This window comes from Lissotriton vulgaris, chromosome 10, assembly GCF_964263255.1.
Source record: "Lissotriton vulgaris chromosome 10, aLisVul1.2, whole genome shotgun sequence".
Lineage (NCBI taxonomy): Eukaryota > Metazoa > Chordata > Amphibia > Caudata > Salamandridae > Lissotriton > Lissotriton vulgaris.
In genome coordinates this window covers 492,531,355-492,544,769 of record NC_141698.1, presented here as the reverse complement: position 1 = coordinate 492,544,769, position 13,415 = coordinate 492,531,355, and the positions used below count along the sequence as shown (strand labels likewise).

General features: G+C 46.1%; 1 protein-coding gene across 3 annotated transcripts in view; it reads right to left on the bottom strand.

The window, feature by feature from the left end:
• The window catches only part of INTS15 (integrator complex subunit 15), a 161,926-nt gene extending 154,012 nt beyond the window's left edge, over positions 1-7,914 (bottom strand). Inside the window, exon 1 of one of the 3 annotated variants that reach the window (XM_086941346.1) lies at positions 7,780-7,914. The gene's annotated coding sequence lies outside the window, so the exon portion shown is untranslated. Of the gene's footprint in view, positions 1-7,775 lie in introns of all 3 variants that reach the window. The other 2 variants (XM_086941347.1, XM_086941348.1) reach the window with 2 other exon arrangements.
• Between the last annotated feature and the right edge of the window lie 5,501 nt (positions 7,915-13,415).

The window sequence follows — 13,415 nt, the reverse complement described above, 5'->3', positions numbered from 1 at the left end:
ATCGGTGGTATCCAGTCCGCACCGGATAGAGTACCGAGCTTGACTGCGGTTTGAGGACCTCGGTGAGGAGATTAGTCCTCACGGCCGCTGAGGGGAGCGTAAGGTTTAAGGCCTTAACCGCCCGCATCAACACTACGCTGTAGGCTGCCCCCTCCTCGGTAGCCACGGTAGGAGGGGAGACAAAACCAGTGTCTGGAGAGAGGTCCAGGCCACTGGCTTCCCCAAGCTCCACTGTCCAGTCCGATTGGCCCTGACACTCCCGTGTCAGAGGGTCCTCAGACCCCTCCCAGTCCTCTTTGTCACCCAATTCCTGGTAGCCAGGATCAACAATCGGGGCCCGTTCATTAAAGTGGAATGTACCTATTGCTGTCTCATACGGCTCCCAAGGGGGCCGTGTCGACGGCTGAACAGGAGCGACAGAAGGACTGAAGTCGGCGCCGGTGGTGACACCCTCTGGGACGGCGCTGGGGCCGAAGTCGCCGGCGGCGTCGGGGCCAAAGCCGCCAACGGCGTCAGTGCCTGAGCACTCGACCCGCTAGGCCCCGGAGCTGGGCCCGAAGGCGCCGTGGGGCCCGGCGGAGAAGAGAGCGACCTCATGGCCATGAGGTACTGCTCGATCTCCTCCCGCGTCGCATCGTGCTCAGGGACCAGTAGGTATGGGGCAGGATGCGACGCTGGCGACTTCGGCGGAGCCGCGTGGGTGGTGCCACCCAAAACCCCGGCCGCGTCGGGGGCGGTCGGAGGAGCGATGACGCCGCTCCGACCTCTCATGCTTCTTACCTGAGGAGGAACCAGAAGACCGATGCCGACTTCCGGAGCTTCGAGGGCTCCGACCCCGCGACCGGTCCCTCAACCTCCCGTGGGACCGGGACCTCGAATGGCACGGGCCGACTGCCGGAGCTCGAGACGCTTGCGGGACCGCTCCCGCCTAGCCTTCGACGTCAGGGCTCGACAGTCGGAACAGAAGCAGTCATCTTGGTCGAGGCCTAGGCATTGTAGACACCGGCGATGGGAGTCGGTATTCGACATCAGTCGACTACACTTCGAGCAGGGTTTGAACCCGGGCATCCCTACCGGCACCTGAAGAGTCGAGAACGACTTGAAGAGGATCAAAAATGATCAAAAAGTTTTAGTCAAAAAGTGACTAAGGGGTAGAGCTTCTCCGGATCTGCGCTAGCTGGTGCGGAAAAAAGAAAAGCTAACGTCAGCACGCATGGGCGGCGTCTAAGTACGCCGACGACGTCATTCCGGCACAGATGACGCTGACGATGGACGCGGAGTCAGAGACGACGCCTAACGACGCGCAGGGGTATTGCTACGCAAAAATTTCCGGATCCAGTCTGACGCCTGGGGATATACTAAGGTAAGGAATCTAATACTAACCTGTTTCTTTCAGATTCTGTATTTACAATTGCAGTGCTGTTAATAATTGTAAATAATTTTTCTGTCCCAATGTTGATTAAAACTGATGCTTTTTTAAGCACATATAATGAGTGAATAGAGTCTCCTTGTCCCTCTTTGGATAATGTTCTTATATCCTTACCAATTGTCCTCCAATCATACCAGTTTAGATATTGTTTTTTATATCTGCCCTATTGAAGGCACAACGTGTGCTCTGGAGAGGCCGTGTCAACTCTCTTTCCCATGTGTGTCTGTCATCTGTTGCACCCGGGAGCCTCTCTAGAGTTTGGTAATTCTAGTGTGTGTGTGTCTTGTGTGTTTGTGTTCCCAGGTCAAACAGGATTACTTTAGAAGCCATCCCAAGAGTCATTGGATGATCATCCAACTACCTTAGAAGTCATTTACACGTCATCAGACATCATCAAGCTCTTGAAGTCATCAGCAAGCTGGAGAAGCTCAGCCTGATGATTTGAGGATGACTTGAAAATGAGTATCGGATGACTTTAGAAGGTGTCATTATTCGTAATGATTAAAGGATGACTTGAAAAGGAGTACCTGATGACTCTAGTAGGCGTCATTTTTCGTGATGATTTAAGGAGGACTTGAAAATTAGTATCTGCCGACTTCAGAAGGTGTCATTATTCCTGAGGATGACTAGTAAATGACTCTCCAATAACTTTACAAGATGACATTGTTCCTGATGACTTTGGGGTGATTTGAAAATAAGCATCTGAATACTTCAAAGGTACTATTGTGTTTTCAATAAGATGTTTTTGCGTCTGGTGATTTTAACAGGAATTGTTTGTCTATATAAAGAGCACGTCCACCACGTTGGTTTCAGTTTTCCAGAAAAATGCAAACTGTTGGATGATTGCACAATGAATTGCAGATAAACGTCTGACCTCCTGCAGCTGGGAGCCCCAAAACCCAAACACACCCTGAACCCCCAAATTAACCCTTGCACCCCAAAACCCAAACACACCCTGAACCCCCAAATTAACCCTTGCACCCCAAAACCCAAACACACCCTGAACCCCAATATTAACCCTTGCACCCCAAAAACCAAACACACCCTGAACCCCCAAATTAACCCTTGCACCCCAAAACCCAAACACACCCTGAACCCCAATATTAACCCTTGCACCCCAAAACCCAAACACACCCTGAACCCCAATATTAACCCTGGCACCCCAAAAACCAAACACACCCTGAACCCCCAAATTAACCCTTGCACCCCAAAACCCAAACACACCCTAAACCCTAAAATTAACCCTGGCACCCCAAAACCCAAACACACCCTGAACCCCCCAATTAACCCTTGCACCCCAAAACCCAAACCCACCCTAAACCCTAAAATGAACCCTGGCACCCCAAAACCCAAAAACCCTGAACCCCCAAATTAACCCTTGCACCCCAACCCCAAACACACCCTAAACCCTAAAATGAACCCAGGCACCCCAAAACCCAAACACACGGAGAAGTGTGGCTCAATGGTTAGAGCGGCAGACGCTGATGCAGAGGTCCGGCCCGGGACCAGGGTTCCATTCCCCGCCTCGGCGGGTCTTGGGCTCAAAAATTCCACGGACCTGATAATTCTCGCCTCGGTGCCTATTCCAATCATGGAGTCCCACTCTGCAACTCTGGGCAATAGCTTGCTTACAGCCTGATTCATGTAGCTAAATTGCACTCGCAAAGGGCCAGATTCTCAGAATCTGGCCCTTTGCGAGTGCAATTTTTGCATTTGGTATTCATGATACCAAATGCAAAAATCGCTATTTAAGAATTCGCATATTTGCGTGAAATGGCATTTAAGGAATCTCTAATAGAGATTCCTTAAATGCTATTCATGACACACAACAAAATAGCGATTTTGGACTTTTGGGGCCGCTATTTACCGACAGGTCAGACCTGTCGGTAAATAGCATAAACTCAGAAAAATGCTTTTAAAAGCATTTTTCAAAGTTGCATGTAGCACACACACATGTCCTTTGGACATGTGTGTGCGCAACACCTGTCCAAAAGTGCATTTTAGGGGTGCTACAGGGCGTCCTTTGGACACCCCTGTCACCCTTAAAATCGCTATCTCAGTTGCGAGTAGCAAATTGCTACTCGCAAATCCCCAATCATTCCAATGGGCCTCTTGGCCCATAGGAATGAATGGGGAGTATTTGCGAGTAGCAAATTGCTACTCGCAAATAAAGAACATGTAGGAATCGCTATTTAAGTAGCAATTCCTACATGAATGCCGTTTTGCGTGTCCTCAATAGCGAATCGCTATGATTCGCTATTAGGGACACGCAAAACGGCCCGTACATGAATCAGGCTGTTAATCTCCACAACGGCCCCCACAACGCTAAGGATGCCTGGCCTCGACCTTGGGGGTGCCCTGGAGTGGACGCCTCACAGGGAAAGCCAGGATGGGTTCCACAGCGGTATTCGTACAAGCGCCTTGAGACCCTTGCGGGTGAGTAGTGCGCTATACAAGTATCAATTTACATTTTTACATTTTTTTTTACCCTGAACCCACGAATTAACCCTTGCACCCCAAACACAAACACACCCTAAACCCTAAAATTAACCCTGGCACCCCAAAACCCAAACACACCCTGAACACCCAAATTAACCCCTGCACACCAAACCCAAACACACCCTAAACCCTAATATTAACCCTTGTACCCTAAAAACCAACCACACCCTAAACCCTAACACTAACCCTGGCACCCCAAAACCCAAACACAACCTGAACCCCCAAATTAACCCTTGCACCCCAAAACCCAAACACACCCTGAACCCCCAAATTAACCCTTGCACACTGAAGTAATCAGAAAGATGCTGGAACTGTAGATTCTTAAGTTACTTTATTAATTATATGTTAAGTCATATGTTATAGCGATAACCCCATCAGGAGCAGCTGTCCTGCTGCTCAGCCCTCACCCAACTGACATTCACAGCACAGCAACATTCCAATCATCCAACATTCCACATGACATGCATACCAGCTGAGCAGCAGGGAAACACAAGATATAACATATCTTCCTTCGTTATGGGTACAATTGCATAAAGCAATAAAAATAGTTGTCAATAAAATGCACTCTAGTACACATAGTTAAGGATATTAAAACAGTGCACCAAAGTACAAATGGACAACACAAACAAAATATCTTAACACATCCCGCAACAAAATATTCTAACACATCCCGCACCGCATTACCTCCTGAAATGAACAACTATCTTCATCCTACATCCTTATGCCACTAATTATACAAGTTGGCCAGACCAGTATAACAAGCGAGACACAAAGGAACAAACTTAACACAACAAATATCACGAAACAACGCGCACACCATAGACTAAGAGCAAGTACTCGCATAACTAATCCATACTACGGGGAACCACACACATACACCAAGCACACCTCAGCACCATACGTGCCCACAACAAGCACTTACGTAGCCGGGAAACCACGTGCACACAACAAACCCAAACTGGACATATGCGGCAAACAACTTGTGCACAAGCTAATAAGTGGCTCAACAACCTGACGCCAACTCCCACACAACACCCATTGGGAACGAAGCTTGTTGAAATAAACATCAACACCCAAACAACACAACCAAGGGGTGACCATATACCACATAGCCCCCACAAACATGAGCTAATGAGTCGCCTAACATCTAGACACACTCACACACAACACTAGTTGTGGAAGAACTCTTGTTAAATTAGCATCAACACCCAAACACAACCAAGGGGTGACCATATACCACATAGCCCCCACAAACATGAGCTAATGAGTCGCCTAACATCTAGACACACTCACACACAACGCTAGTTGTGGAACAACTACTTTCGAGATAATCATCGATCTCTTGGTGATCCAAATACCAACCACCAAACAACACAATCAAGGGGGTCACCATATGCCACATAGCCCCCTTAACACTCGTTGTGAGACTCAACACAAACAAATGAAAGGCATACCACCAAACATATCACCTTAATAAACTTAAAAGCAGTTGTGTTGAAGACCTGAGACCTTAGACACAAACACGAACTTCTGACAACATTCATATTTTTTTCCTGTTGCGTTTCTAGTTCTGGGACATTTTCTTCTTATTCTAGACACTTCTGGGCTCATAGGCTGGCTGCTGTACATTTCTTCTTAATTTGACAAACCAGCTGCTGTTGTGCAGTTCCTGTAACTTGAGCCCATACTACTCTTCAAACGAATTTCATCTGTGCAGCTAGCCGTTAAAAAAAAAATCTTTTCCATGAGCACTGTTGTCGTGTGCGCATTCTAAATTAAAAACGATGACAGTACCTGCTTCTCCACACCAACGGCATAGCGCTAAATGTCACTACGAAAACATCCTTGGAAATATCACTTCTTGACAGCAAACAAAATGGAGGCACGTTTTCCGACGTAGAGCCGGCTGGTTCGCGTCCACTACAAGCTCTAAATCAAGACGAGCCATTTGACATGAAGTGCTGTCGCGTCACAGAGGATGATGAAGGTGACTGATGAGGTAAACACTGCGAGTATAAATCGGCTCGTGCCCATTTTAGGAACACAGTAACCGTTATTTTCCCCTTGCTAAATGTAACGATGAAAAATGATACATTTTCACTTCCATTCCCAAGACTTGTGCTCGCCTTCACGCTTCACCAGACACAGTGGGTTTACATAGGATTTGAATGCTCTTCCTTGCCTTTGCGCTCCATTGCACACAACGTGTTTTCCAGGCTCGAGCTGCCTTTCGCCTTCACTGCGCACAGGGTGTATATTTTTAAATAATTGTCTCGAGCTGCAGTTCGCGCTTCCTTCACACACTGTTTTTATGCGCTGTCAACAGTGTCGTTTAAATGCAATTAACAGTGCTTGCACTCCTGAAACTAACACTGCGCTCATTTGAAATTGACTAAACACAGAGGCTGGATTCCCTGCCTCCGAGTTCAATACTACTGCATGGTCTAGTGCACTTCAGGTTTATTTAATGATGCCTCTACTCGGTAAACAGAAAACACCATAGAAATAATACACTACAGTTTTTTCAAAAGTGAGCGCCCTTCCCTCTTCACAGAGGCTCGATTTTATGTTAAACAGCTGACAAATGCCCAACACTTCTTCTCCGAGGCTCGATTTAATGCCCCCGAACAACTAGCCAACTCCAAAAACAACTGAAGACCTCAGCTGAATTTAATCTCTTGAACTACACTTAACTGGCTCTCAAACAGTTCTGCTGGCATTAATCACTTTGATTTGCGCTGTAAGATCACGCAGAGTCAACATACACATTTCCCCGAGGCTCGAATTACTGTCATGAGTCTGGCAAACCTTGGCTTCAGGGCGACCGATGACCGGGTCACTGATGGGGTTAAATTGCCAGACAACACTCCAGACACACTTATAATAGAAAGTCATTTACCTCGAGTTTTCGTTGTTTTCCAATTTACAATACCTTTCAGGATTCTTTTCCCAACCAGGCTTGACTTTCCTTTTAGTAACATTCAAGTCTCTGTAATGTCTTTAAAATTCCTTGAATTTTCACGCATGGGTTCTTCAACAAATCAGGCTTTAACTTCTTTTCTTCTTCTCTTTGTTCCAGTCCAATACTCCTTTTCCTTATAGATACTTTTTTTAATTTGCACGCGTAGATTTTTCTTCACAGTGATCACCAAATGTCACCAAATGAAGTAATCAGAAAGATGCTGGAACTGTAGATTCTTAAGTTACTTTATTAATTAGATGTTAAGTCATATGTTATAGCGATAACCCCATCAGGAGCAGCTGTCCTGCTGCTCAGCCCTCACCCAACTGACATTCACAGCACAGCAACATTCCAATCATCCAACATTCCACATGACATGCATACCAGCTGAGCAGCAGGGAAACACAAGATATAACACACACCAAACACACCCTAAACCCTAATATTAACCCTTGTACCCTAAAACCCAAACACACCCTAAACCCTAAAATTAACCCTCGCACCCCCTAAATTACACCTGGCCCCCAAAACACAAACCCACCCTCAACCCTAAAATGACCATGTACGTTCTAAAATCCAAAAGCCCTACAAACCCCCAAACTTTTTATGAATGCGGAATGCCGGGAGGCCCTGCAGTGATATGATACTTTCTGTACCCCCAGGCTGCACTTCCTTCATAGAGTATTTCCATAAACACATAGTTTAGTGGAATCCGATTGTTAGACTCTTTAAACAACTGCGGACAGACCTGCTCATGGCCCGAGGAATAGGTCTTGCAAAGGAAAACACGCTTTGTCGTCATGGTGACTGCCGAATTCACTCCATCACAATACTAAAATACATTTTTAAAAAGCACAGCTGCCTCGAACACATTGCCAAAATCACCTACTGTAAACCATCAGTCTGCCGGCTGGCTGGGACTCGAACCGCAAATCCTCAATGGAGAGCAGCTCTCTCACCTTTTCATATACCGGAAGCCGGTGGATTCCTCTAGCAAAAGCCTACGCACATTCGGGAGCGCCGGAGTATGACGTCATTGTTCTGCGGCAAGAACGAAGACTGCCGTGAGTGCACTGTGCAATGGCCATTAAAGGGACAGTTGGATTGGCATCGGACTCTTTATTTTTCCAACTCCACTTCCTTCATCGATTCCCGCGTATATTCAAGTGCTGCAGCTGTTAAAAAAGAGCAGCATCGATCCTCCGCTCTCGGTCCCAGCTGCTCAATTTCCGTCCCAGACCAGCTTCCTCATTTTTTGGAAAGCACGAGTTTTCATTAAGGGGGCAAATTCAGACGCAGCTCCCTGCATGTGTGTGCTTCGTACGTGTTATAATTAATGCCTGCGTTGCAATGTGTGTGTATTATGTGTTTAATGTTTGTCTGTATCAGCCTGCCTGCTTGTTTAATATGCACCTTTTGTGTTTGAGCATGTGTATTTTTGTGTATGTGTGACGTAGTGCGTGCCTGTGCAAGTTGTGGAAAATTGCAAAAAGCCTAAAACTGTGTTTTACAGCAAGTTCTTCGCCGTAAGGCAAAATAAATTACTGCCCGTATATTGTAGGTCCCATGTTGGTTCCAAGTGCACCTGCGTGTATTCAAGATTCTCGACCAAATGGAACAGTTTTCGATCTACTGAAAAGTTGTCAATCAAAGAAGGCTAAACACATTTATTTATGTGTATATTGTTCAGCATTACTTGTGTCCTTGCAATTTGTAGTGAGCTTACATTACTAAATGAATGTGTGCTCTATTGTTGAATCCTGGTCACGTTCCCCAAGCTGTGTAGTGTGCAGAGCAGCACATCTTCTAAAACACTGGCAGTTTTCATGGATGCGTTTCAAAGCATAAGGATACATGCTTCAAATAACTTAGCCATTGTAATGCTGGTTCCTTATTTTGTTTGCTACTTGTGTAATTGAAAGGCCTGGTTGCCTGTGGCGATTGAGGTTTACGCCCTATTTAGGAAACGTAGTCCGACGCATTCCAACATCTTGCAATATCTACTTTCAAAACAGGCCATCATTCTGGTTTCGTTCCATGTGCATGCAATGTTTTTAACTCGTTTGTATATATTATTGAGACAGGGCCAATTACGTATTCCCTGTTTGCGCAAATTTACCTTGACCGCTAAAATCTCTGCAAAAATGAAGAGGCAGAGGGATCGAGCCCTGAGATAAATCACATTAATATTTCCTATTCTCTCTCTCTCTCTCTCTCCTCTCCTTCTCTCTCTCTCCTTCTCCTCTCCCTCCTCTCTCTCCTCTCTCTCCTTGCGCGCTCTCTCTCCTTCTCTCTCCTCTCTCTCTCCTTGCGCGCTCTCTCCTCTCTCTCTATCTATCTCTCCTTCTATCTCTCTCTCCCCTCCTTCTCTCTCTTCTCTCCTTCTCTCTCCTTCTCTCTCTCCTCTCCTTCTCTCTCTCCTCTCTCCTTGCGCGCTCTCTCTCCTTCTCCCTCTCTCTCTCCTTGCTCTCTCTCTCTCTCTCTCCTCTCTCTCTCCTTCTCCCTCTCTCTCCTTCTCCCTCTCTCTCCTTCTTCCTCTCTCTCCTCTCTCTCTCTCCTTCTATCGCTCTCTCTCTCCTCTCTCTCTCCTCTCTCTCTCCTTCTCTCTCTCTCTCCTTCTCTCTCTCTCTCCTCCCTCTCTCTCCTCTCTCTCTCCATGCACGCTCTCTCTCTCCTCTCTCCTCTCCTCCTCTCTCTCTCCTCTCTCTCCTCTCTATCTCTCGCCTTCTCTCTCTTTTCTCTCTCTCCTTCTCTCTCTTCTCTCCTCTCCTCTCTCCTTCTCTCTCCTCTCCCTCCTCTCCCTCCTCTCTCTCCTCTCCTCTCTCTCCTTGCGCGCTCTCTCCTTGCGCGCTCTCTCCTTCTCTCTATCTCGCCTCCTTCCCTCTCTTCTCTCCTTCTCTCTCTCCTTCTCTCTCCTCTCTCTCTCCCTCTCCTTGTGCGCTCTCTCTCTCTCCTTGCGCGCTCTTTCTCCTCTCTTTCTCCTCTCTTTCTCCTCTCTCTCTCCTTGTGCGCTCTCTCTCTCCTCTCGCTCTCTCCTTGCGCGCTCTCTCTCTCCTTGCGCGCTCTCTCTCCTCTCTCTCTCTCTCCTTGCGCGCTCTCTCTCCTCTCTCTCTCCTTCTCGCTCTCTCTTCTCTCCTTCTTTCTCCTTCTCTCTCTCCTCTCTCCTCTCTCTCTCTCTTTCTCTCTCTCTCTCTCTCCTCTCTCCTTGCGCGCTCTCTCTCTCCTTCTCTCTCTCCTTGCGCGCTCTCTCTCTCCTTCTCTATCTATCTCTCCTCTCCTTCTCTCTCTCTCCTCTCTTCTCTCCTCTCCCTCTCTTCTCTCCTCTCTCTCTCCTCTCCTCTCTCTCTCTCTCTCTCCTTGCACACGCTCTCTCTCTCCTTCTCTCTCTCTCCTCTCCTTGCTCTCTCTCTCTCTCCTTCTCTCTCCCTCTCCTTGCACGCTCTCTCTCCTCTCTCTCTCCTTCTCTCTCCCCTCTCTCCTTGCGCGCTCCCTCTCTCTCCTCTCTCTTCTCTCTCTCTCCTTCTCTCTCTCTCTCCTCTCCTTCTCTCTCTCCTTCTCTCTCTCTCTCGCTCCTTCTCTCTCTCTCCTCTCTCTCCTTCTCTCTCTCTCCTCTCTCTCTCTCCTTCTCCCTCTCTCCTCTCTCTCTCTCCTTCTCCCTCTCTCTCCTTCTCTCTCTCTCTCTCCTTCTCTCTCTCTCTCCTTCTCTCTCTCTCTCCTTTTCTCTCTCCTTGCGCGCTCTCTCTCCTTGTGCGCTCTCTCTCTCCTTGCGCGCTCTCTCTTCTTCTCTCCTTCCGCGCTCTCTCTCTCTCTCCTTGCGCGCGCGCTCTCTCTCTCTCTCTCTCTCCTTGCGCGCTCTCTCCCTTCTCGCTTCAAGCATTCAACTGCCTCGGATCATGTGTTAAATATTTATAAGGTGAAAGCACGCACAAGTTGCAGTAACGCGTGCCTTCCCCATTGATTGAGATCTTATAAGAGGTTTCCCCATGCCCTCTTCTCGTTTGAACTGCGGGTACTGCATGTGTCAATGAGGTATGGGATCCCTTTATGTTAAATTGCATCTCTTACCAAACTTCCAAACACCTCTGGCAAAACACTTATAAGGTCCCAGAGGGGAGACCTATTGGCTATGCCAATGCTTTTGCTTTATGTATTTGCCATTGTAATGCCTTTTGTTTCATTTATAAAGCCATTACATATTGCACAATTAACGTACAATACTACTAGCAAAGCTAATATCTTTAGCTTAATAAAACGTGAAACCTATTGCTTTTTTAACGTTTGTCCTTTCATGTTGGGGGTGCCGGTGGGCAGAGGGTAGCAGGCATCTGACTCTCTATGCATCCGTGGGGATAGGTAACTTGATTTCCCGTCACAAACCCCAGTGTGAAAGTTCACTTATTGATAGTTCTTCTATTTCTCTCATAATGCCTCTACTTTACTATTACTATTTGTCCTGAGCAGCAAGTCCTAAGCATACACTCTGGCTCTCCAAAAATAAAGTTGATTATTAGGTAATTTCCTCAATGGCCTTCAGTGCATGCCCAAACACTTCTTTGTAGTCCAAAATCTAGGCATATTAGATAGAAATTGCACCAGGTCAGTGTACTTTTTGGGGTGCTTTTCTCCAATTAAATCTGTTAATCAGTTTGATATGCTTTGTATTTTACCTCTGAAACTTAAACCACACACAAACTAATTCCTGATTTTTATATATAGCAGGACATAATCATGGCTTCATTCAACGTCCTGTTTTTCACTTGCAATCATTCTGTGTGTGTTCGAAAAGATGGTGACTTCCTGCTTTTGGACAATCCCGGGGAAGTTCTTTGTAAATGGCTGGTCGAAAATGTAGATGAAGCTGGTCGGCCAATCACCGAAGAGAGAGATTTTAAAGCTATGATTCTGTTCCAATCATCTGGTAAGCACAATAAGTAAACCTTTATAATAAGTTTGCAACTGCAGGATAACGGTACAAATTGCCAACCTGTTTCAGTAAAAACCTACATTTGTGATTAATTAATCCAATAATGGAAAGTAAAAATGAACCTGCATGCCCCACATATGCCTTGGATTGCTCTCCAGAGACAAATGTAACACTTAAGAAAAGGACTGAAACGTTTAGCTTGTGGCACTACTATAAGGCAGCCATTTTTGGATAAACTATTTTATTTAGGCAACTTTTTTCAGGAGGTTCAGGCTTACAACGTGTACTGTCTATTAAGGAAAACTTACTTACTTGGTTATGGATAGATTGTACATTTGTCCTTTATTATCAATACCTCTTTATTTATATATTATGGCTAGAGCGTGAAGATATATTGCAAGTGGTCAATGTGTTCTTTTCTGTTTTGAAGTTTATATGTAAATATATATTTTTTTCACTTGCTTTTTTTAGTGAAGAAACAGTGTCTAATGATTCAGGATATTTTTCAAGAGATAATTGCAAGCTATTCTGGCACAACAGAGGATCTAAAACAGGTGTTACTTCAAAGGGCACTGGAGAAAAAGCAGATGTTAATGGACTGTGGCAATCGGGGTTAGCGCTGGTAGACTTAAGAGGGTGTTACGCGAACTACAAGAGGAAGAAATTGCAGAGAAAAGTTGCAAGGACAAAAAAGCCAAGCAGAGTGGACTGGATTATATAAGAGTTGGTAACAAAGCTCATGCTGAAAGCACAACTTCTCAGCCTGGTGATGCAAGTTCGCGGATGAATTTGCAGAAACTTGAAAACCTGGCCCTTTTAGCAGGGATGGCTAGTGTCCTTCATCAAAAATCCACAACTAAAAATGACGCATCAGACCGTGAAAATGAACTTGTCTTGGAGTCCCCGCTTAAATCCAAATATCAAGGACAAAAACATACCTCCCTTTCACCACGTCATCCTAGAGTAATCAACACTCATTCTGAAAATATAATGGGGCAATTCTGATGTAATCAATAGCCATCCTGAAGCTGTCATAGGATCATCCAGGAATAATCCACACTCAACCAGAAATTGTCATGGGATCATTCCAGAGTAATCCACTTCCATCCTGGAGCGGTTATAGGATCATCCTGGAATCATTGACAGTCATCCTCAAATTAGCTAGAACCCATCCTGGAATAATTTTCCCTCATCCTGAAGTTGTCAATTAGTATTCGTGGAGTTGTAAAAGGTATCAGAACACCATCCTACTGTAGTTTTTGTGATGAGTCTAGGTTCGTCATCACATTTACATTTTATGTCCTACAGGCATACTTCAGGATGGCTTGGGATGACTACCCCAGATAATTGCAGGAATAGCCTGACTGTAATCATCAGATGAGTCCAGAATGACTCCAGGATGATCTTCCTTTTTTGACATGGGTTGTGTGCGTGCGCGCGTGTATGTGCACCTAGGGCCTTCTCTGTGTAGTTAGTTCCCCGGGTCCCTGCAGTGATTTCCTGCCCCTTCTGCCCGCTTGTTGCCCCCGCGCTTGTAGTTTGGTGCACCTGACCATCCATGTGTGGTTCTGTTCCGTGAGAGCTTCTGCATGTTTCCTGCC